The sequence below is a fragment of the Lepidochelys kempii genome, chromosome 2, assembly GCF_965140285.1.
Source record: "Lepidochelys kempii isolate rLepKem1 chromosome 2, rLepKem1.hap1, whole genome shotgun sequence".
NCBI classification, from domain to species: Eukaryota; Metazoa; Chordata; order Testudines; family Cheloniidae; genus Lepidochelys; species Lepidochelys kempii.
This window is the reverse complement of record NC_136381.1, coordinates 34,588,618-34,612,674: the sequence shown is the minus strand read 5'-3', so window position 1 is coordinate 34,612,674 and position 24,057 is coordinate 34,588,618. Positions and strand designations below refer to the sequence as shown.

Genomic DNA, 24,057 nt, shown 5'->3' with positions numbered 1-24,057 from the left:
GCGACGCCCCTCCCCCCCGGCCTGGTTCAGCTCCCTCAGGCTGCTGCTCTTTGCCTTTTTTTTTCCGGGCAGGGCCTATTTTTAGCTCCCTCTTGTTGGTAGCGTCCAGATTATCCCTCCCCCCCCCCGGGTTCAATGGTACGGCCCGCCGAGGGGGGCCCCAGAACTGAGCATGTCCGGCCAGGCTCCGGCAGCTCCGCCGCCCAGCGCTGGCTGAGTCCAGCGAGCGCGCGCGCGCGCACGCGCCCGCCCCAAGCCGCGCGGGACCCGGCCAGCAGCCAGCGCAGCGCTCCCCGGCCGCCAAGTAAGTTTGGGTGGGTGCTCGGGAGCCTGCCCCCCCCCCCACCCCCCGGGCCCCGGCAGCGGGAAGGCGCCGAGCTACGGGCAGGGCAGCCCGTGCCCGAGCCAGCCTGGAGTGGGGCGCTCAGCGGCAGGTGCCCTTGGCATGCCGCTGCCGCTGAGCGGGTCTGTCTGCCCCGGGGGTGCCGGGCAGAGGCAAGGATGCCCGCGGGGAGTGAGTGCCGGAGGAGGGTGCCTGGCTCCAGGCAGGGCTGGGGGGAGTGGGTGCTCCCCGCAGTTGGCCGGACTGGTGCTCGGAGCATTGCTCCCCTCTGCGCTTGGCAGCATTAATAAGCCTCTCTAAACCGCAGCGTTGTTTTTTTTTGGGGGGGGGGGGGCTGATTACTTCTCATTAGAGCTGACGGAGATTGACCGCAGCTTCCGAGACGCCGCAGTGCCGACACACACAGCCCAACCCAGCCCTCCGCGCATCCCGGTACAGTACTGCGGGGGGTAGGTGCAGCTCCGAGGGGTGGCTGGCTGCCTGTCTTCCTTGCGGGGGGGTGCGAGTGAGTGAGTGCATCCAGCTGGAATGTCACCTTTTGTGAGCGTGTGGCTTGGAACTACAGTAGGTGTAACTTTAAAGTTGGGTGTTTGGTTGCTACATTTGCTCAGAATCTGAGAATAGGGAGTAGCATCTATTATGCTTAGGAAGCCCTGAGGAGGTGATATAGCAGAAGCTGCATGTGATTCTCTATCACCGTGTCACGGATTTCCTTCTCTCTCCTCTTGGGAAATCCTTGGGATTGTTCTCTGTAGGAGAACAGGCAGTCTGTCTGTCCCCGCAGTTTCCACAACTTAATTTCCACCCGATGACTTCTTATAGATGAGCCCATTTCCCTTTGGAGGAAATTGGATTGCCCTAGCTGTCGGCAAGACTTTTGCATCCTCATTTGTTTGCTATCTTAAGAGGTCCCCTGGTCCTCTCATTACGAAATCTGAAAGGCTGCTGACTGATCTGATCAGAGACTCTGCATCTCTTTCTCTGCTGGCATGTTCCAGTGGAGATGCACTTTTGCACTGTACTCATTTATTCTCAGTAGAGCAGCCTCCTGAAATATGCATATCTGGTGAGATGATTACACCAGTGGTGCTATTGTTCTGTAGTCATCATTATTAAATGGGGAGTTTAACTATATTAATGCACAGAAGCTTCAACAGAAGTAAACTGCAACTAAAATAGTCAAAAAATAAGACTGAGAAGCAAATGCAAAAACTAAGTTGCTTTTGTAATTAAAAATTCAAATTACGTTATAAAAATGTTATAATGCTGCAAAATCCCAGTTATTAAGATTTTACAGGAGCTTCTGATAAAACAAAATTGCTACAAACAAAAACGGGAAATAAAATCTTATTGGATTAAAATTTGCTTTCTGCATGAAAACATTACATTAATTCTTCATTGTTTATTAATATGAAATAAATATAAAGTGTGTTCATATAGTTTAGTACTGATTAAGTACTTTATTCATTAAATGTCTGTCAGTGGGGAATATCTTGCTAAGTGCTAAACTAAAATACATGTTTATTTCAAAGAATAGATGACGATATTTAACCTAATAAGCATGATGAGGTCGATTTAAAATATGAATATAAAATCATTTTAAGTTATCTTTGTTATTCATCTATATCAGAAAATTTTGGATGAAACTAACCTTATTAATCTATAAGGTAGTCAGTTTAGTTCATCTTTATATATAGGACTTACGTTTAATGACTAAAATGAGAAGGATTTCAGGACCTACTTCTCCTTTCATATGGGGAGGGGATTATTTGCAGATTGTACATCAGATATCCATCTTACTGAATGGTTTCAGAGTAACAGCCGTGTTAGTCTGTATTCGCAAAAAGAAAAGGAGTACTTGTGGCACCTTAGAGACTAACCAATTTATTAGAGCATAAGCTTTCGTGAGCTACAGCTCACTTCCTCAGCTTATGCTCTAATAAATTGGTTAGTCTCTAAGGTGCCACAAGTACTCCTTTTCATCTTACTGAAGTGATTTAATAATGGAAAAAAATAATACTTTTATTTTATTTATTAATACTTTGCGATACTTTTGTGGAATTGCAGGGAAATTGTTTTTGTTTATGCAAATATTTCCGTTACGCTCCTGACTTGTGAAGCCTTGTAATGCCAATTTATTTGTGGATAGTTTCTGGTATTTTTCCATTTGATAGCATGATGGGGACCTATCAATTGAATCGTTTGATTCTGGAAACACACGGATGACTGTGCACATTGCATGAATTGTAGTGGGACTCATGAAAATAGATGTGTGCACACGTTTAAATGTTTGCAAGTTAGGCCTAATTCATTTAACTAGAAGTCAGTAAAAGTTAAAGGCATTTTAAAGTTCTCCAGTCCCCAAATGTTGCTACCTTTGTGCTGTGTACTCTTGACTCCATTAATTAGTGGTGTTCTGGGTGTGGAGTGGGTTGCAGGTAGGAAATGAGGACTGTAGTGTGTTTATTCCTCCTTCACCCATCAAAAGGGAGGGGGGGGGTGAGACAAACGAATTCTAATCTGTGGCCTTCTGCAGACCAGTAAGAGTGTATGTGAATAAACTGCTGTTCCATGCTGCACTGGTATGCTCCTTTTTTTATGAGGATGTATTAATGTGAAAGTTGAATTCTTGCACATTTCCCTTTGCTGTCAGTTCCATAAGACTGGAAGAGAAGGGAAGAACAGATTGGGTTACCTATGATGACAATTTAGTGAAAACTATGGAGGAAAATTTTTGAACATGCCAACCTTGATTTGCACCCTGCATTTGATTATCTTTGAGCTGGGGTCATAAATCTTATTTAAATCCAGGGAATTACCAGAACATTAAAAATGCCTCAGTTTATACATCTAACAGTCAAGGCTACATTTATTTAATTGGAGGCACTTCTGTTTCACTCACTATTGTAGTACCTAAATACCTCTCAAACACTAATGAATGTATTTTATTCATAAGGCACCTGACCCAAAGATCAGGCAATTTTATGGAAAGACTTCAGCGGACTATGGATCAGGCCCAAGGTACTTAAACTTAAAACAGAAGTAGTGATTACCATAAGAATGTGTATATGTATAGAACATACTCTTTTTTTTTTAAATTATAATTCATATAGTGAGCCAAATCCCTACTCAGATGAAATTCCCTTTGATGTCCAAAACTCAGCCCAATTAACAGAAATATTTAAGGAGTACTTTTGGCACCTTAGAGACTAACACATGACTGCTACTCTGAAACCAGAAATATTTAAGTGGTTGGAGTGTTGAGCATTAATTGCCCATAAATGTATAGTTTAGCAGCACATAGCTTTTTTCCTCTCAGGCAGTAAAAGATGTAAATTTTCTGACTCCATGCGTTTCTTTTCCTTGGAAGCTCTTATTGCTTCATTTTTTGCTTAGTTTAAGGCACTATCTGAATTTTTTAAAACTCTTTATTTTAAAAACTACACAACTCCTGTTCCATGGGTTCATATTACACTTCTATCACAATTCACATCTCCAGCACTTTGGAGAATAATAGTGCTGTGTAAAGAGATGTTAAAATAATTATTGTAGTTCAATTCATTTTAAAAGGTTGTATTATTAATACTGCTCCAAGACATTTCCTTGGGAATTAATGCTTCCCTGAGGTTAACAGAAGCAAAACTGTAAGGTTATTAACATTTCCAGTCAGCTATTAAGTCTAAGAAAGTTTCTTAGCTTTTATTGTTAAACTACCTTGTGTGATTCCTTTCTTGCTGGTCCTTCAATGAGCCTGCTATTCTCTTCAGTCTATTGTAGCAAAAATATTAAATTAATGACATTGTTGAAATAAATACCAGAGATGGCAATTTGCAGTCAAAATCAAATGCCACTGCAGCCAAATATAGCTTAGTGATGAGCTGAGTTAACTGAGGAGGGCAGTAGGTGCTTTTGAACTTATTGGGCTGTTAAAAGAAGAAACTTGAACTTTTGTGTTTAATAGGGGCTACTGATACCTGAATTAAGAGCTTCTTTTTGTGTTGCAACACAGCAAGGTCTGTGTCATGGAGGTGCTTTTAGTAGGACTGAGAGCTATTGCAATTAGAGAGCAGATGAAAGAAAAAGAAGCAGACACACCTGTTTGTTGGAGTTCTTGGGGCACGTCTTCAGTCGGAGTAAATTGTTGCCATTACACTGACTTCAATGGAACAATGACACTTCATGGCAGCTGAGCATATGCTCCTTCTGTACTTTTAAAAATGTATTTTTCTTCTGCATCTACCAACCCTATTCAAGGGTTGACATAAATAAGGAGAGGATACAGTATCCTGTGAATGTCAACTGCTTGCTGTCCCAAACAGGAAATAAAAGGTGGGTTATATTCAAATCTTCCTGATTGTGCAGAGGCTAGAAACCGTGGCCATTATTGATGCTTATATGTGGTGGTAGCAGTATGATTAGTAAGTTTACTGCTGTGGTAAGTATCTCTTAGTACTTCCCTGTTACCCTCAGAAGCAAAGTGATCCTGGAATGCCGTCCTGTTCCTTGTCCTTTTTTGTTAATGTGAGCAAACACAGAATTGCTGTGTGGATTGTTAGCTAGTTTTAATCTGCTGCTTCTAAAAGCAGGGAAAGGAAGAAAAACAGAGTAAAAATAGAGGTGCATAGATAAACAAATGCAGAACATTGTTAATCCTAACATCATTGGCCAAGCTGCTTCTGCGACATCACACTTTCTAAGGAGCACCACGTCTTCTCACAGGAACCAGTGCTCCCTAAGAGCAAAGGACCCTTTTACTGCCTAACTCCTTCCCCTCCTCAGGGGATCAGCCATAGATGTCTGTTGGTGCTTTATGTTTGCAGCATTGTTGTGGCCATGTTGGTCCAAGGATATTAGACAGAAGGTGGGGGAGGTAATATATTTTATTGGACCAATGTCTATTGCTGAAAGCGACAAGCTTTTGAGCTACACAGAACTCATCTTCAGACCACTCTGGTGCTTTAGTAATAATGTGGAGGGAGGCTCCTTGTTGATGTCTAGGTAGGAGTGGGGCTGGAGATGGATTCTCACCATTTGACTGACAGGCAACTATGGGAACCTCAAAGGGACCATGCCCCTTGGAACTAATATTGGAGCTGCTGTGAGCCAGGGTGAATACACAAGGGCCAGTTGGTTGAAAGCTCCTCATTCATAATGGAGTTCATAACAGTTCATAAGAAGAGTTTACCAACTTTGCTCCTCACAAGGCAAATGGCTGTACATTATCTGAGATCCATGTTACAGGGCTCCTATTCTATGTCCTCCAGATACTCAGCAGGAGGAACTAAAAAGAGAGGGGATCAGGACTATATGCTGTCAAGGTTCCTCCCCCACTCTGAACTCTAGGGTACAGATGTGGGGACCTGCATGAAAAACCTCCTAAGCTTATCTTTACCAGCTTAGGTCAAAACTTCCCCAAGGTACAAAATATTCCACACTTTGTCCTTGGATTGGCCGCTACCACCACTAAACTAATACTGGTTACTGGGGAAGAGCTGTTTGGACGCGTCTTTCCCCCCAGAATACTTCCCAAAACCTTGCACCCCACTTCCTGGACAAGGTTTGGTAAAAAGCCTCATCAATTTGCCTAGGTGACTACAGACCCAGACCCTTGGATCTTAAGAACAATGAACAATCCTCCCAACACTTGCACCCCCCCTTTTCTGGGAAATGTTGGATAAAAAGCCTCACCAATTTGCATAGGTGACCACAGACCCAAACCCTTGGATCTGAGAACAATGAAAAAGCATTCAGTTTTCTTACAAGAAGACTTTTTTAATAAAAATAGTAGTAAATAGAAATAAAGAAATCCCCCCTATAAAATCAGGATGGTAGATACCTTACAGGGTAATTAGATTCAAAAACATAGAGAACCCCTCTAGGCAAAACCTTAAGTTACAATAACGATACACAGACAGAAATAGTTATTCTATTAAGCACAGTTCTTTTCTCAGCCATTTAAAGAAATCATAATCTAATGCATACCTAGCTAGATTACTTACTAAAAGTTCTAAGACTCCATTTCTGGTCTATCCCCGGCCAAGACAGAATATAGACAGACACACAGACCCTTTGTTTCTCTCCCTCCTCCCAGCTTTTGAAAGTATCTTGTCTCCTCATTGGTCATTTTGGTCAGATGCCAGCGTGGTTACCTTTAGCTTCTTAACCCTGTACAGGTGTGGGGAGCTTTCCCCTGGCCAGGAGGGATTTCAAAGGGGTTTACCCTTCCCTTTATATTTATGACATATGCATAGTATACTACTGCTTTTTAGCGTATGTGCAAGTGCCTCAGGTGACATGTGACCAGCATTCATCTCTGAATTTGGTCTGCTGGTTGGATCATTAGCTTGTCCCGGCTGGGTACTGACGGGGAGTGCGATGTGAACTGCTGATCCATGCCCCCCATGATATGCTGATGGTGGTGGAAGAATGAGTTGCTTCCTCCTTGAGCAGTCCATGGCCTCTAGCTGATGAAAGGGGAACAGATTTCTTCTTTTCTCCATACATATAGGGCCCAACTGTCATTCGGCATGGTCAGATAGATCCACAGCAAGTTTATGCATTTGTATGGGAGTTTCCTGGCTTTTATGGATAAGTAAATCAGGGCTCTATATATCTCTTTACAATTTATTGACAGGGTAACAAAACAGTGTATTGCATGGTAGTTAACAAACTTGCCAGTCCAAATAATTTAGAAGAATAAGATGTAGGGGGAAATTAAATTTAATAATTTCAGAGGAATAATTTGATTCATGCTAGGTATTAATTTAGATGTAAGCAGAGTCAGTATGAGCTCCACCCTGACATCTGGTGGTGAGGTGTGGCAAGTTGTGGAAAAGAACTTCAGGGGCTGATCTCATTTGCATAGGCACACCCACCCCGCCTACAATGAGGCCATAGCTGCCCAAATGGTCACTTTGGCTGCTGTGGGATCCCCAGTGTCTCTGTTATTGGGGCAGGAAGAATAAATTACTACCCTGATTATGGGAATCAAGGACAGTGGAACTGTACTTGGCCTTTTGTTATGCTGGAGTGACTCACCATCAACTAAGTAGCACTCGCTAGGCAAGGGACATGGGTTCCAAAACTCTGTGAATTGAGAGAGAGGCTGGGGACAGGTATTAATACTTGGTGGCATGGGCCCCCCCTGGTGAGGGCCTTATATGCTAATTGCACTTCCTCTTCTCTCCACTGTGCAATATCAGAGCTAATTTTGATTCCATTAGGAGTCTAGTTACAGGCTGCTGAGCTAACTTCACTTTGGGCTAATGGTGCACCAGCACTGAGGCTCCCTTACTACAAGCTGAAATCACAGAAGAGCTAAACTTACTAAGAGCTGAAATCACTGAGTGTTGTGATAAGTAGTGGGGGAGTCTGAAGATATATGGTGGAGCAGTTTGTGGGACGGTGAGCAGAGCGGCTTGTGGAGCAGAGCAGTTTGCGGGATGGTGAGCAAAGCAGCTTGTGGAGCAGGGCGGCTGGTGGAGCAGAGCAGTTGGATGCCTAGAGCAGCTCATGGGGCAGCTGGCAGAGCGGAGCCCCATGGAGAGGTGGGGCCATCAGCTTTGAACCACATAAGGTGCCTCCTTAACCCCCCCCCCACCCAGGTTGGGAGGTAAAACTGCAGATAAACTTCCGAACTCTGGGGCTGCCCTGACCGGGGCAGAGACTTTTGGGTCGTTGGACTTTTGGGACTTTGGGTAATTTTGGGTTGCTGGCCTCAAGAACCAAAGGGAAAGGACATGCCCGAATTTACTTGGGGTGGGTTTTTTTGCTCATGGGTTGTGTTATGCATCCTGTTGGTGGTGTTTCCCCAACATAATGCCACATTCTTTCTCTCTGTTATTAAAAGACTTTTGCTACACTCAGACTATGTGCTTGCGAGAGGGGAAGTATTGCCTCTTGGAGGCGCCCAGCGGGGGTATATATTTGTCCCAGGTCACTGGGTGGGGGCTCGAGCCGGTTTTGCATTGTGCTATTGGAATGGAACCCCTAGATACTGAACCCGGCCCTTGTTGCTGCCAACTCTGACAGGCAGAAGGGTTACATATAGATTTCTGGATTCTAAGGTCAGAAGGGACCATTGTAATATAGTTTGACCTGGATAACATAGGCCATATTACTTCCCTGAATTAATTCGTATTAGAACTAGAGAAAATATATTTTAGAAAAACATACAATCTTGATTTTAAAAGTTCCAGGGTTGGAGAGTTCACCATAACACTTTTTGTAAATTGTTGACGCTCATGTTAAAATTTGCAACTTTTTTTGTAGTCTAAATGTTTCTAGTGTCAACTTCCAGCCATTGGAGCTTGTTATACCTTTGTCTACCAGATTGAAGAGCTGTCTATTATCGCATTTTGGCTCCCCCTGCAGATATTGATCAAATCACTTAACTCTTTTTTGAGCTAAATAGATTGAGCTTCTTGAGTCTTTCACTATACGGCATGTTTTCCAATCCTTTAAATCGTTCTTGTGGCTCCTCTTTGAACTCCCTTTGCCCTGTTAGTGGTTGCATGATATGCCTACTATCCTTTTTTCAAGTCCTCAGGAGAGGCAAAATGCTGAAATATTTGGACATAATTGTTCCTTTCCCCAGGTGGGTTTCATCTGGATGTGCATGCACCATCAAGCAGCAGTAAAGCCTTTAGGTCAAAATATAGCATGTTGGTAGGGAAAAGCCACATAAGGCACTTGTGTAATGGTGCAATCAAAGTAGATGTGAGTATCTTTCTAAGTGTAGTTGTCTGCTAATAAATCTAGTATTGATCAAAGTTGAAAGATAAATGAAAAAGCCAAAATTTTAAAAGGTCTAAGCAGAGCCTCTTGTATTTATTTTGTCGTCTCATAAATCATTTTGACAGATTGCTCACAGCATGTACTGCATATTTAGCTGATGAATAATATTAACAATAATAATAAGCAGTATGTATAAGATGCATCTCCTATGCCAGGAGCAGGCAAACTTTTTGGCCTAAGGGCCACGTTGGGTTTCCAAAATTGTATGGAGGGCTGGTTAGGGGAGGCTCTGCCTCCACAAACAGCAAACGTAGCCTGGCCCCCGACCCCTATCCGACTGACCCTCCCCCCGCCCCTCTCTTTTTGCCCCCGACAGCCCCCCGGGACTCCTGCCCCATCCACCACTCCCTGTTCCCTGACTGCCCCTGGACCCCCCGCCCCTGGCTGCCCACCACCACCCCACCCAACCCGTCCTCTCATTCCTGACTGCACCCACCCCCCGGGACCTCTGCCCTCATTCAACCCCCTGCTGCCCGTCCTCTGACGCCCCCCTCTATCCACACCCCCGCCCTCGACCACCCCCAAACTCCCCTGCCCTCTATCAACCCTCCCTGCCCTCTTACTGTGCTGCATGGCTACAGCCACACCACCTAGAGCACTGGGTCAGGCCACAGCTCTGCAGCTGCACTTCCCGGCTGCCCAGAGCAGTGCACCAGCGGCGCAGTGAGCTGAAGCTGCGGGGGAGGGGCTGGGGACTAGCCTCCTGGGCCAGAAGCTCAGGGGCCGGGCAGGAGGGTCCCGTGGGCCGGATGTGGCCCCTGGGTCGTAGTTTGCCCATCTCTGTCATGTGCCCTCTAATCAATAAATACTTAGGCAAAGCTTTCATTGAAGCTGATGGAACTCTTTAAAGAGTATGAATTTCATGATTTCACTAGGCAATACAAGTGAAGTTTGAATAATACAGTATGGAAACAAAACATTGAGTTGACAATCTACATGCTTATGTACTACTTGCCAAGTGTTGCATAATCAGGCCTGTAAGTTTGTTCCAGTGTAGTTTTTCAAAATAATGCACTTCTGAAAAGCAGAAGTACTAGAAAGCTGCTCTGCCTGTATCTAGAGCCAAATGTGTTTCATAATTTGTAACAAATTACATTTCATGCTGTCCAGAGTATTAACAACCTCTCTTCAAGTTAAAGAATATTCTGTAAAAATATTAAACCTTAAATCACCTTGAACTAGTGCTAATCAAGACATTCCAGAAAACTTACAATTTTCTTTAAAAATAGAACACATAAAATGAAGTGGTCAGCAAAAAAAAAAAAAAAGGTGGCAGGACCCCCTTGCAACTGACTGGCTGCCACTGCTGACAGGGTCCCTCCTGCAGCTGCTCAACCTCTGCAAGCAGCCAGTACCCCCACCCCCACAGCTCCCAGCTGCCTCTGGCAGCAGCAGACGGACCCTGGAGCTGCTGGAAGGGCCGCCCCTCACAGCTCCCCCCAGCTACCAGCGGCACAAGGACCCCCACAACTGACCGGCTGCTGCCACCAGCAGAGACCCCTGAGCTGCCCAGCAGCTGGCAATGGCAGCAGAAGGACCCCAGAGCTGTTCAGCGGCTACGAGGCCCCCCGCAGCTCCCCAGCCAGATGCCACTGCTGGCAGGGTCCGTTCCCCCCCGCAGCCACTCAGCTGCTGTGAGTAGCTGCACCCTCCGCCCCTGCTGCTCCCAGCCGCCTCCGGTGGCGGCAGAGGGATCCCAGAGCTGCTCAGCAGCTGCAGGAAGGGGCCCCCCACAGCTCCCCAACCACTGGTAGAGGTGGCGGGGGGACTCCCCCCACCTTCAGCCCTGCAGGGCAATGGGGACCCTGCAGCTCCCCATTTTGTCAGGGATGTTTTTAATAAAAGTCAAGGACAGGTCATGGCTTCTGTGATTTTTTGTTTTGTTTGTTGCCTGCTACCTGTCCCTGACTTTTACTAAAAATATCCATGACAAAACTGTAGCCTTAAGCATGAGCCATGCAGTAGCATGTCAGCAGGAGCGTAAACATTTTGTGGGGGCATAGAAAATATCCCTTGAAGGAGTTAAACTTGAATTATGTGCAGTTTCCTGTGCATGGAGCCTTTTCAAAGTGTCTTGTAAACCAAAGCTGTTGCTGCACTGAGTAGATATTTAAGATCCCATGACATTTTTCAGAAGAGTAAGGATTTCCTCTGATGTCATGGGCTGTTACTCGTTCAGTGATGCTGTTTGTGAAGGTATCCAAGTGGCCCTCCTTATTAGGCAAGACGCCATCCCAGAGTATCCCCAAACAAAATTCAGAGGGGTAGCCATGTTAGTCTGGATCTGTAAAAGTGGCAAAGAGTCCTGTGGCACCGTATAGACTAACGGACGTATTGGAACATGAGCTTTTGTGGGTGAAGACCCATCTTCAATACGTCTGTTAGTATATAAAGTGCCACAGGACTCTTTGCCGCAAACAAAATGAGTACAGTTCTACTACTCAATGGTTAGATGACTCCATTAAACAACTTCGTATTGTCAGTCCTTTCAGGTTTCTGTTAGGAGGTTACGCTCTGTGTGTGTGTGAATGTAATACATTAAATGCCATTTTTGTATGGCCTGCTTCTGCAGCTAGTTTGCATTTGGAAGTCCTGTGGAAATCAGTGGAAGCTTTGTGTGCAGAGCAGTTCTGGGATCAAGTCTTATTTTTATAAAACCCTTCAGGTTGCACTGGAATGAAACCATTTCACAAGCAAAATATTCATTGTATTAGTCATTAGGATGGTAATTTAGAAAGGTATGAAAAATACTACAGATATGGAAAGGTGGTGAAACTTAATAAATGTCTTGAATGTGCCCAGATCTATCTTTTTGTGGCAATGTATAGCGTTGTCATCATGGGTGATTCCTCTCAAACTATGTCAAACATAATTATTTTATTCCATACTCAAACAGTTTGTATACAGTTATGAAATCAAGAGTTATATATATTTTTAATATTTTGCGTATGAAACTCTGCTGAGGGTCAGCATTTTGTATTAAATACAATGGCATTAGATTAGGTTGTCTCTTCCTTAATTGTATTTCCCTCATTGTATAAATTATCACTGTTTAATTACAGAACCCAGTGTATAGATATTGCTGATGTAAACCTAATCCATTCAGTTGTCTAGTTTTGTGATAGCTGAGTCCCAAGCTGTCGTATGCATTCACTTGAAGAAAAGACAAGATTTATGATGCTGATCTAAACACATTCCCAGGTGATTAATAGATGATTGATATATTAAAGCTGCGGCAGTTACTGAAAAGAAAAACTAAAGCAGCTTTCAAATCCCCAGGGGTGGAGAAAGCAAACATTATTTTCTTTAGGGATCACAGGTCGTAGTAGCTGTCTAAGTCAAAAGAAGACAGAGGAAAAAAATAAAATACATTTTATTTGTTTGTTTCTGCTTTGTTTCCAACTTGGGAATGTTATCTTGGTCTGTGGTTTTGATTTTTTTTTTTAATTTCCTCTAGGATTATGTTTGTCAATATTCTTCTACAGTGAAGTTAATAGCTGAAGGACTAATCTTAACCTATTAGAAAGTGTCACTCTTGCAAGTCATCGTTTTCATCATCTATGCTACTGATTATGAGAGATTTTTGCTGTAGAGTTGACTCTTTCACTGGTGGGTTCAGAATGTGAAATTAAGCCACTGGCAGAAGACCAACACACGGCTCTCCCTGCCACAGATTGCTTGAAGTAACTGGGTGGGGGCAGGAGGAGACTGCACTCATTTCCAGGCACACTTGGGGTTGGTCTACACTATAAAATTAGATCGACCCAGCTACGTCGCTCAGGGGTGTGAAAAAATCCACACACCAGAATGACGTAATTAGAGAGCACAAGGACAATTTTTAAATCGACCTACCTACTGCGTCTTGGGAAGGTGGATTGCTGATGGGAGAATCCCTCCCATCAGCATAGTTAGGGTCTATGCTGTAGTGATTCAAGTGTAGACAGGTCCCTACTCTGTATATGCTTGCATGGAAGGGAATATTGGGGATTGTCTGGGATGTAGTACATTGTATAGCACTGTGCCCTGAATCTTCCTCCTTGATCCAGCCCACTGTGTCTCAGTTCTCTCATCCTCCATGTCCGTCACTAAAATACACTTTTCCTGAAGCCCTACAAACCTGAATTCCCACACCTCTGAGAGGTTTTAACAAGACTGATAATGTGCTTAGAGGCCATAATGGAGACACTATAAGAATCTAACTAGATACTTAAACGAAAGAAAAATTACCAAACCCCCCCCCCCCCACACACACACACTAAAAGAAATTCACAGAACTAACACCACACAGGCTAATCCTTCATTGCTCATTCACTTTGACTATATATTGTATCCCACCCTTCTTCTATATGTTGTGTATCTAAATTGTAAGCACTTTGCAATTAAGATCTTATTTTTCTACTTGTCTGCAAAGTGCCGACCATGCTCAATTGGTTGTATAGAAACAGTTGTTCAGTAGTTTATTTCCAAATTGATCCTTTAATATGGAGTCTAATTCGTAGGGACGCATGACTGAAAACATTCATGAATACTCTTATCTTGAAAAATTGAAAGGACTTTACCTGTTTATTGAACTCTAAACAGCTGGGTACAGTAGGTAGGATCTTCACCTTGTGTAAATCAGTGGAGTGTCATTTTACACTAATTGAGAATCTGGTCCTCTGAGTCTTAGTGTAAGATCTGGAAAAACATTGTAAGAAAAAAAGCTGTCCCAATAAGTTATTGGAGAAGTAGTCCTGCTTATCTGATCATTTCATGTTAGAATGAAAGGAAATTAATAGTGCATCCATACGTAGATGCCTTCCATCAGATCTCACTTGACTTTCATTTTTTTCTTGTTGCTTAATAGTAGCAAGTTATATGGACTTGTATTCTACTGATTTCTAAACTTGTTTTGAGGAATTACCTGTTGAAGAGCCTGAAGCATACGTGAGTAAAGCTGCTCAGACGTGTATTTCACATTACTTCAGTTGCAAGTAACTTTACTCCTGGGCATAAGTGTTTTGCAGATTTGGGCCCCAAAAGTGGACATGAAGAAAGAACACATGTCTTCTATCCAATCATTTTAATCACTGCTCTAGTTTTTTAGAGACTGGATCTGGATAAACCATTAGAGGCTGGCTTGTGCCACCCTTACTCACTGTGAATAGTATCTCAGTCCACAAGTAAGCAGTCCTCCTTGATTTGCACCTTACACCGAGTAGTCCCCTTTTATTTCAGTGTGAATAAAAGTGGCAGAATGTGGATACCTTGGTTAATAGCAATTCACTAGTAGGAGAATATATGCTGATTCAAAATGTACTACACTTCAAAATAAACTGTCTCACATTATTGTTTTGTCTCTTTGGTGGCATCTTCTAATCCTTGACATTTCAATATTAGAGTGTTACTCATGCATCTGCATTTAAAATATAAGTCATAGATGGTAAAACTCTGTGGCAGTTTTCATGTTAAATGTAAATTACATAATGTTCTTGGAGCTAAGAAATGCTCTCGTAAGCATTTTGGGTCTGATTCAGTACTCAGGCCAGTCTTACACCAGTGAAACACTGTTGACTTCAGTGAAGGTACTTCTGATTCTCAGTGGTGTAAGTGAGAGGAGAATCGGGCCCCCAAAAGAATTCCCATTGTATTCAAGGAAAACGAGTTAATGATGGCATTATTTATTTAGAACCTTCATTTCCGAGCTACATTTCTGCATAAGAAATGCCTAGCTATGCTGTTAAGTGATGTTATAAACACGTTTATTTTTGGTTTATTTTAAATGTTTAAAATGCTCCTCTGTTATATGCTGTATGCACATGAACAAACAATGCTGGTGGGGGATGTTTAGTGAAGGCTGAGCTTGCCCCATGTTTGCTCTAATTGGACCCAGAGAAGAATGTCCAATGGTTAGAGCCCTTGACTGGGTGTAATGTACATCTGGCAAGATGTGCTGCTAACTGAGCCAGCTGCCAAATTATCTATTAATAGTAGCTTCCAAGAGGTCTTCAGGAGTAACCCTGTCAGAAAATGCGGAAGCACTATCTAGTTCCCAGTAAACAGGTTAATTCAAGCTCTCTTCCCTTTGACAGGTCTTGAGGGGAGGACTGCTGAACAGAGAGAAGGATGAGAATGTCGTTTAGGGAAAGATAAGGCTCCTTACTCTGGCTCTGAGGATCCTCGGAGCACAGAAAGCTAGTGTTTGTTTTTCCCTTTTTGCTTGTTGTTTTGTTTGGCTTGTGTATACAAATATTCTCTCCTGCTGAAGAGGCCTCACTGCCTGTAGCTGTGATTTGTTTCTGCTTAGCCATCCCACTAGGGAAGATCACAATTGCCTCCATATGTTTACCTGTAGCTGGCATTTGAGACTATTCTGTCTGTCTCCCTTAGCAATCTCACATGTTAAATAGGTTGGAAGGGAGGCTAGGTCCCCATGGAACCTTCCAGGTGAGAGTGCTGAAGTCCAAATAGCGGCTGCCCACCCTGATTCTGAGTATGTTTTGAGAGGAAACATTGAGGCCATTTCAATAGCATTACAGAGTCTCTGCACTGCAGGGGGATTCTCTTTATGTCAGGGGAGTTCCCTGGTGGCCTAAACCAGTGGTTTTCAAAGTTTGGGTCGCGACCCAGTACTGGATCACGGAATGCAAAGCACTGGGTTGCCTTGCTCAGCACCCAGGGACCCTGGCGGCCGATCAGTAAAAACTAATAATCCCTACCTGTTCTGATACTGTGCTGTGCCCTGGAAACAGCCAGCAATAGGTACAGCTTGTAGGCACAGGGGCTGCGGGGCTCTGCACATGCCCCCCCACCCCCCCAAGCACTGGCTCCACACTCCCATTGGCCGGTAACTTGCCAATGGGAGCTGGGGGGGAGTGGCCTGTGGGCAAGAACCACGCAGAGCCGCTTGCACACCTCCGCCTACGAGCCAGACCTGCTGGTTGCTTCCGGGGTGCAGCACGGTCTGCAGTGGAAGGACAGGCGGGAAACCTGCATCTGCACCCCGGCTGCGCCACTGACCAGGAGCCACCAGAGGTAAGCCCATGCCCCAATCCCCTGCCCCAGCCCTGAGCCTCCCCACAAACCCAGAGCCCCCTCCTTCACCCCAACCCCCTCATCCCTTGCCCTACCACAGAGCCCTGACCTCCTCCTGCATCCAAACCCCCTGCCCCAGCCCTGAGCCCCCCCCCAACCCAGAGCCCCCTCCTGTACCCCAAACCCCTCATCCCTGGCCCCACCGCAGAGCCTGTACCCCTAGCCCTGAGCCCCCTCTCACACTCCAAATCCCTCATCCCCAGCTCCGTTGGGTTATGGGCATCAACTATTTTCTTCAAGTGAGTTGCCCGAAAAAAGTTTGAAAACCACTGGCCTAAACCGCAGGCACCCAGGCTGCATGGAGAAGGAGGCAGCCTGACTGAAACATAGCGGGGATAAGTGCTAGACTTGGAGGGAGTGGATTGGGAGCTGGGTGGTTAGGGGATAGTGGGATTGGTGGGCAAAGAAACTGGGAGCTAAGTGGGAAAACTGGGATGGAGTGGTGGGGAGCCTGGAGTGGAACCCAGGATTCCTGAGTCTCACCTTTCCTCTGCTGTCACCAAGTATCTGTGAAACCCTCCGGCAAAGAGTGTATCATCCTCTTCTAACGCTGGTCCACACAGAACATGGCAACCTGATGCTGCTATCAGGTAATCCCTTAACTCAGATGGCGGGGGGGAGTTCTGTGTTCCATCCCTGCTGATGACCCAAATAAGGGTCAGGATGGTCATACATGCATCTTACATACATACATGCATCTCTTCTTACAGTTAACTTTTTAAAAAATAAACATAGAGGAATTACACCCACAAATATGTTAAAAACATGTTAAGGTTGGAAAGTGAAGCTCTCAAAAGTTAGGAAATGCCAGAACAAAGGTTGCTGTGGACACTTGACCTTAATTCCCTTTGTGCCTCCATTTCCTGGCTGTAAAATGGGGACAGAACCATCCCCTCATCTCACAGGGGTGTGGTGAAAAGAAATTCACTGTAGTTTGTGAAGAACTATCCTGAATGAGGCACGGTTCTTTGGGGGAGGGGGGAAGTATGTGAACATGTAATTAAAGACTCTAGCATAATGCATACACATGGGGGTGTCTATGGACTGTCTAAGCTCTTTATAAAGATACTTTAATTCATAAAAATAACTCATAACATAGACAAATGTAATCTGTATGTGACCATACCCAATTCCATTCATTCATTGTTGGCAGGTTCAAATTTTCAAGCATGTTTGAATGCTGCAGGCAGGGACTCAGATTCTGTGATAAGTGTTGTAGAAATTAATTTCCCAGGGGAGAAAGCAAGCAGGCTCTGACTTTCTATAGTTGAAGCTTCTTAAGTGATTTGGGAGAGCACTGATGGACTCTGAAAGGAGTCATAATCAGCCTTTTTCAGCCAAAAAGGAAGTCTGCACAATCCAAGGCTTTGAGGGGAATGTGGCTATTAACTTTGATGGGAGGATCCTCCCAACTCAAGAATCATGGGGAAGATCCCTTGGACAAAATACAAATGTCATCTATTCTCAATGTCCTTTCTCATCGTTGCTAATTGCCAAGGTATTCTGTGCTACTTGCTCCTCCTACCCAATTATCTAAGTAATGTCTCCATTCACTCTGTGACATTACAACTTGTTACCAGGACAGGGCCAGTCTCTTCCGCAGTCTTTCTGAATGAATCCATCAGGAGGAGGAATAGCAAAATTTAAATATTTTTTTTTTGTTTCATTTGGTTTAATTTGGATTATCCCTTAACTGTTACAAATATGTGAAGCGTCATCTGTTTGGAACTATAGGTTTTGTCAAACAACTTTTTCTCTTCAAATTTTCCCCTCCCTTCCCTTTCCCCTATAACTTGATTTTGGTGAAGCTTTGTGTTTTATACAATTTGTCCCCTTGATAAGAATGCTCATTCAAATGATCTTTAGAATGAATTGATGATCCTTGCTTAGTTCACCAGGCAGAGCATGTTTTAGAAAACTGCCAGAATTGAATGGGCTAATGTTTTCTGCAAGAAATCAGTTGGGTTTTTTTGTACACAGGTTACTTACTCTTATGTACATCTCTTTATATATGTTGTACAGATTGTTAGAATTTTGATACGTTTTGTCCTTTTTAAGATCCTCCAGTTAATCAATGAAAACAAGAATGTGGGCTAAGGTATAGCAATTGAATATTTAAAAAAAAGCCGCTCTACGGTTTTTGTAGTCTGTTCTTTATTTTTCCTACTCCTATTTGCATGCTGTTACTGAAGTACTCTGCTGAACATTTGTAGTCATCATAAGTTATTTTTTAAAACAGGCAAATTAATCTAAATCACGCTAGTCAACTGGAATTTAAAGGGCTTAACACTAGGATGGTATAAAGCACTAAAAGATGGTTTAAGTGGCTTGTAGTTTTCCAGATGCTTATACCTGACATTGTGCACCAAAATGCTTCCACATTAGAACGACACAAATTTCAGTGCACAGAGCATTCAGTTTCCATGCCAGGATTAAGTTACTTAAGTTTCTTGTGGAGATCTGGGCTGTGGGAATTTTAAACCACTAGCTTTTTTTTGTCATTTGCCTCTCAAATATATCCATGCCATTTTAATTTCTAATGCTTTTTAGTGTTTAGCAAAATTCAGGGTTTTTTTTAATGATTATTTCTTCCAGCCTTAGCGTTAACAAAGGGAAGGGAATATTTATTTACACTAGTCGTGTACTGAATGGATTAACTTGAATGACAGCTCTTGTTACCGCCTTCCTGTATGTCCCTGTGTACTGTCATCAAAACACATGAAAACCTTTCTGCCAAGTTGCATGCAGTGATGTAGCCATGTCGGTCTCAGGATATTAGAGAAAAGGTGGATGAGGTAATATGTTTTATTGGACTGACTTCTCTTAGTGAGAGAGACAAGCTTTCGAGCTTATATGGAGTAAGCTTGAAAGTTGGTCCAATAAAAGATATTACCTCACTGACTTTCTCTTTCTTAGTCTATAGTCATGCTCTATTTTAACAGGATTTAGATAATACTTTAGGAAGTTTTAAAAAACACTTTAGGAGTACTTTGATTAAACACTCTTTTTACTATCTGTGTTGTTGTCTTGTTTCAATTTAGTATTTTAGGGGAAAAAAAGGTTTCAAGAAGTGGCCCTTAATTTTCTGTGTCCATCATTGTACTGTATAATCCATTGGTTGCATGCCCAACCACCACATTTATAGGAACATTTGTGATTGCAAATGCAGACAATCAGTTGCTACTTTTGTCCATGCAGGTGCCTATTTGCCTATGAAAATATATTACTTGCCCATGCAAATTGGTGTGTGTCCATACAAAAGTCTTCTTAAGCAATATTAAAGACGAGGTTGAGGTTAGCAGAAATGTCTACACTTAAAACATTAACAGCAATACAAAAGTTTAGTTGCAAATGCTGACGATACATTTCAATGTTTTTAAACATTTTAATTTTAATTACTATATGTCAGTGATCTCACAATTAAATGCTGCCATTTTACTTGTCTTTGGACAACTTGGTAGAAAGAGGTAGAGATATACTCAGATCTAACTTGCACTTTGAGCCTGAGTCCAGATTTTGAAACCAGAAAAGTTTGAGACAGGAGAGTTCAGATTTGAGGCTCATTTGCTCCATTACAGGGAGGCCTTATTCTTGAAATTCACACCTGGACTTGTACCAGAACTTTGACTCCTCTCCACAAAGTACATCGGGATCAAAGTGGGAGTTCTTGTTCAGACACAGCTGTAACAGCAGACTCTACAGAGGGGTACATGATGTGAAACCAGTATTTGTGGTTAGAACAAAGCTGAAATGTTTTGTGGAGATGTATCTATCTATCTTTTTTTTTTTAGGCCAGGACAGGGGAGGGAGAAAGTCGCACCTAGCTCAATTCGGTCTCAATTCAGAAGTTTTTTTTTTTAAAGTTTGCTGTAAAATGGAATTGCCATTCTCCTGTGAGCTCTAGAAACCCATGTGCTATAAGACAATACCACAGGCTCCTTCTCTGTGTAACTGGAGGATCAGTTTAAAGCAGAATTCAACCAAAACAGCTCTGAACTACTTGTGAAGAATCTCAACAATTTCTTTGTCAGAGGAGATGCAAACGGAGTGGCTCTGTGGATTTAATTATATAAAATGTATATGCTGTCCACTGCTTCATGGTTAGTTGCTAACTTGGCTGTATGTGCTGCAATGGGTTAGGCATCTTTGCTTTACAAGCTACTAAACATATTTTCTTTTGTATTTGAAACCTTTCCTGACACAGCTGCTGACTGCTACAGATTTTTACATGTGCCAAGCCGTTAAATCCTATCCACTGTAAATGGTGCTCAGGATCCAAGGCTATTTGCTTCAATGCTGGTGAAGTTTAATGAGAAGACACCAAGGAACAACATTTGTCCTGTAGTACAATGCACTTTCAGTAATCGTTTAAATGAGAGAAAATAGAAGAAACTTAATCCTTTGTTTTGCTCTTGTTGCCTGGTTTAAAAAAACAACACTCTGGTATGTAAGAGAGGTTATTTTTTCCTCTATTTGGTAAATTTCAAATTGTTATACTATGCCTACCAGACATATAAAAAGATTACAGACAAATAGCAAAAACCTTCATGCCCTTTAACCAAGTTTAGTACTTCCTGCAATCCTATTTGTTTTGGAAGGAAACACTTGAAACATTTCAGTTCAGTTTTAGTATTAAATGGATATTGTTGAGGTTGTGTTGATGTAAATAATGAGTGATGTGAATAAAAATGACAAATGAGTAGGCAATGGATTTTTGTATGTGATTACTCGTTATTTTTTCCTCATTGTTAATTCTTATACAATTAGGTATTATATGAAATGTGTAATCTGTAATATGAAAGTGTAGTTTATTTAATGTTTACTCCTCAGGGAATTATGCACCAAAAATTAAAATTATGCGCACAGTATTTTAAAATTCTGCAAATTTTATTTCTCAATAAATAAATGTGGCTCCAGCATGACAGTGGGGTGCACAGACCACTGGCTGCATTGTGATGGGAGATCACCCTGAAGCCCTCACCTCCCTCAGTACAGGGATTCATCAGTGAGGCTGCACCTGACCCTGATACAGTGCAAGGCCTGGGCCTGCCCCAAAAACACCCCAGGGCCCTGCCCCTCTGTGCCAGGCACACCAGGTATGGGTAGGCAGGCTCAGCCCAGCATGATCCAAGTGTGTGGGGGATCCAGATGTGGGGTGAGAGGTTTCTGTGTGGGGCAGTCTGGGTGCAGGTAGCTCAGTGGGAGATCTGGATGCACAGGGGCTTGTTGGGCGGTTCCGGGTGCAGGGGCAATCGGACTGCAGGGGATCCAGGTGATGGTGGTTGGGGTGGGGGAGGGTCTAGGTGCTGGGGGAGTGGGGCTTGGTGGGGTGGGGGTCTGGGTGCAGCTGGTTGAGGCTCGGTGGGGTGGGGGTCTGGGTGCAGGGGGCTTGTCGGAGGGATCCAGGTGTAGGGGGGTAGGGTTTGTCAAGGTTCGATGGGCCTACTTAGTGGGGGAGCCCCAGCTGCTGCCGAGGGGATGCCGCATGCCAGGATCCCCCTTCCCCTCCCTCTCCCCCACATGATTCCCCCATCTCCTTTTCTTCTCCATCCCCCGCTTCCTTCCCCACTGCCTCTCCCCTGCCACCTCTTCTTACCCAGCCCCACTGCAGGAACTCACGATTACGCAGAAAAAAGGAAGGCTTCCAGGATACAAAAGGGAAGCACAACTGTCACTAGGACCCAGGAGGCTGTGTTCGGCGGCAGAGTCAGCAGAGACCCCATACAAGAGGCAGCCTCAGAGCTGGCAATTCTGTGCTCTCAGAAATGAGGAGGGAGGGGGGGCAGTGGCACGTAACCCCGTGTGCTCCCCCGCATGCCTTGCCTCTATTTGGGGAGCAATCCCCCCCAAAACTGCACATGTGCTCCCCCCTCCCCCGTGGCTTCCCTGCCTTTTTCTGCATGTTTCCTGGCAGATATTTTTTTGCATTTTTCTGCGTGGGGGGCACAGAAAAATGTGGGCCATATGAATTCTGTGACCCTGCATCGGCGCAGAATTTCCCCCCCCCCAGAAGTAAATGTTACTGAGACAGTAACATAATCCTCAATTCCTTATAAATTCTTCATTATCATCCTCATCATCCACGCAGATATTTATGCAAAGTATATGTGAAATATATAAATATGGGCCAAATCTTCCTCTGTTGCACCACTGTAGCCCTATGGATTACTCCTGAGGTTACCCTGATGTAACTGAGAAAGGAAGTTGCCTATGAGATCATAGTAGTAAAGATTGTCCAGTGTGAATAAATGAATGTAAAATGAAAGCCTTGCCCTTGAATTGTGTGACTAATTTGTGGAAAATAATACAGGTATGTCATTGTTCTCATTTTTCCAATGTTAGTGTTCCAGTTTTGTGGTGATTTTGTGCTCTCTCGCAATAATAAAATCAATTTATCCCATTCTTTATTCCATTAGGATAGCAGTAAAGTTAGTGTCAATCATTTTGGAAAGAACATTGCCACTTTCACTACTCTCATTCTCCTGCAAAGTGATTTGGGACAATAAACAAACATTATTTACACTGAAAATTACATCTCTACAATATGAGATTATGGGGAAGTCTCTTGTAATGGCCATGGCCTTAACATATAATGAAAAAAGAAACAAAAAACAACCCAGTATCCTGCACAAATACACAGGGATTGAATTTTTTAGCAGATGATTAACAAGCTGGTAAGTGGGTCCAGCCAGATAGGCAGAGAGGTCTAAGTGATATTAAGTGTACACCCAGACTGTAGAACCACAGCATCTGGGTTTAAAAGGAAATGCATGTGACATAATTATTAAATCATATCTGCTTTACTTGAACAGAGAAAGAGGGGGGAAGAGAGAGAGGTCAGATTAACAAGATGCAAAAAACCCAAACTATAATTGCAGAGCCCTGTTTAGATATTTAAGAAATGCAGGTAAACTGTATTTGGTTTAGGTAAGAGTATATAGATAGGAGTGTATTTGGGTTATCTATGTTTACTAAGTACTGTATGTACCCCTTTTTTTTTTTTTTTTTGGCTGCTGTTTTTCTCTAGTTCATGTGCAGGGATCACAGCTAAGAAGGGTTATAAGATAAGCCCTTATCAGCTAAAAAAAGATCCCTGCTAAGCTTCAGAAGGAGGCATGTAGGCCTGTCTTTGAACTTCTACATAGTGCTGTCAGTAAGGAGGCTTTGTGGTTTTCTGTCCCCTGCTCAGCTAATGAGATCTAGAGGTTGCCAGTACTGGACCATCTCATCTGTTTGTGCTTCCAGAGATGCAAGGAACTACCCCATAAAGTGATCAATCTCAGCAGAGAGAGTCAAACTGGCTATATTGCCAGCAATAGTGTGCTGAGCTTTCAGTCTCTGGTGCCAAGAGGACAGTACAAGAAGACTTTTCATTCTCCATAATTTATGCTTAAATAAGCTATTTAATCAGAAAAGGGCTTCAGAAGAGGTGAGGAAATACGATTGAATTATAGTGCCATGCTGCTTGCTTAGATGTCTTAAAGGTGCTTGAAGCATTGTGTCCTAATAATGACTTAAGTACAAGCAGTATTGTTATCTGTACAGGACTGAGCTTGATGGGAAAATATAGGGTATTGCTTTGAGCATTAACATTTTATTCTTCAATTTTTTTTGTAGAGACCTAATTATTTTAATATCAGATACAACTTTTATTTTAATAGTTCCCTACTTATGGAGAAATGTGCAACCAAAATATACATACATTCTCATTCTTCCTTACTCTTTTTTTTGTCAATGAAGTGAATCAGTGTCCAGAAATTCTGTTTGGTTTAATTAGAAAAGGGCTAGCCATGTAAATGGTGATGTTAATAGTGGCATAATTAGAACTGATTTAATCCTCTGGT

The 24,057-nt window shown here is 43.2% G+C and overlaps 1 protein-coding gene across 4 annotated transcripts in view; it reads left to right on the top strand.

Annotated features, from left to right (window-relative positions):
• The first annotated feature begins 210 nt into the window (after positions 1-210).
• OXR1 (oxidation resistance 1) overlaps positions 211-24,057 on the top strand; it is a 471,436-nt gene continuing 447,589 nt past the window's right edge. For all 4 annotated transcript variants that reach the window (XM_073330328.2, XM_073330326.2, XM_073330327.2 and 1 more), the window contains exon 1: positions 211-304. The gene's annotated coding sequence lies outside the window, so the exon portion shown is untranslated. The remainder of the gene's footprint in view (positions 305-24,057) is intronic.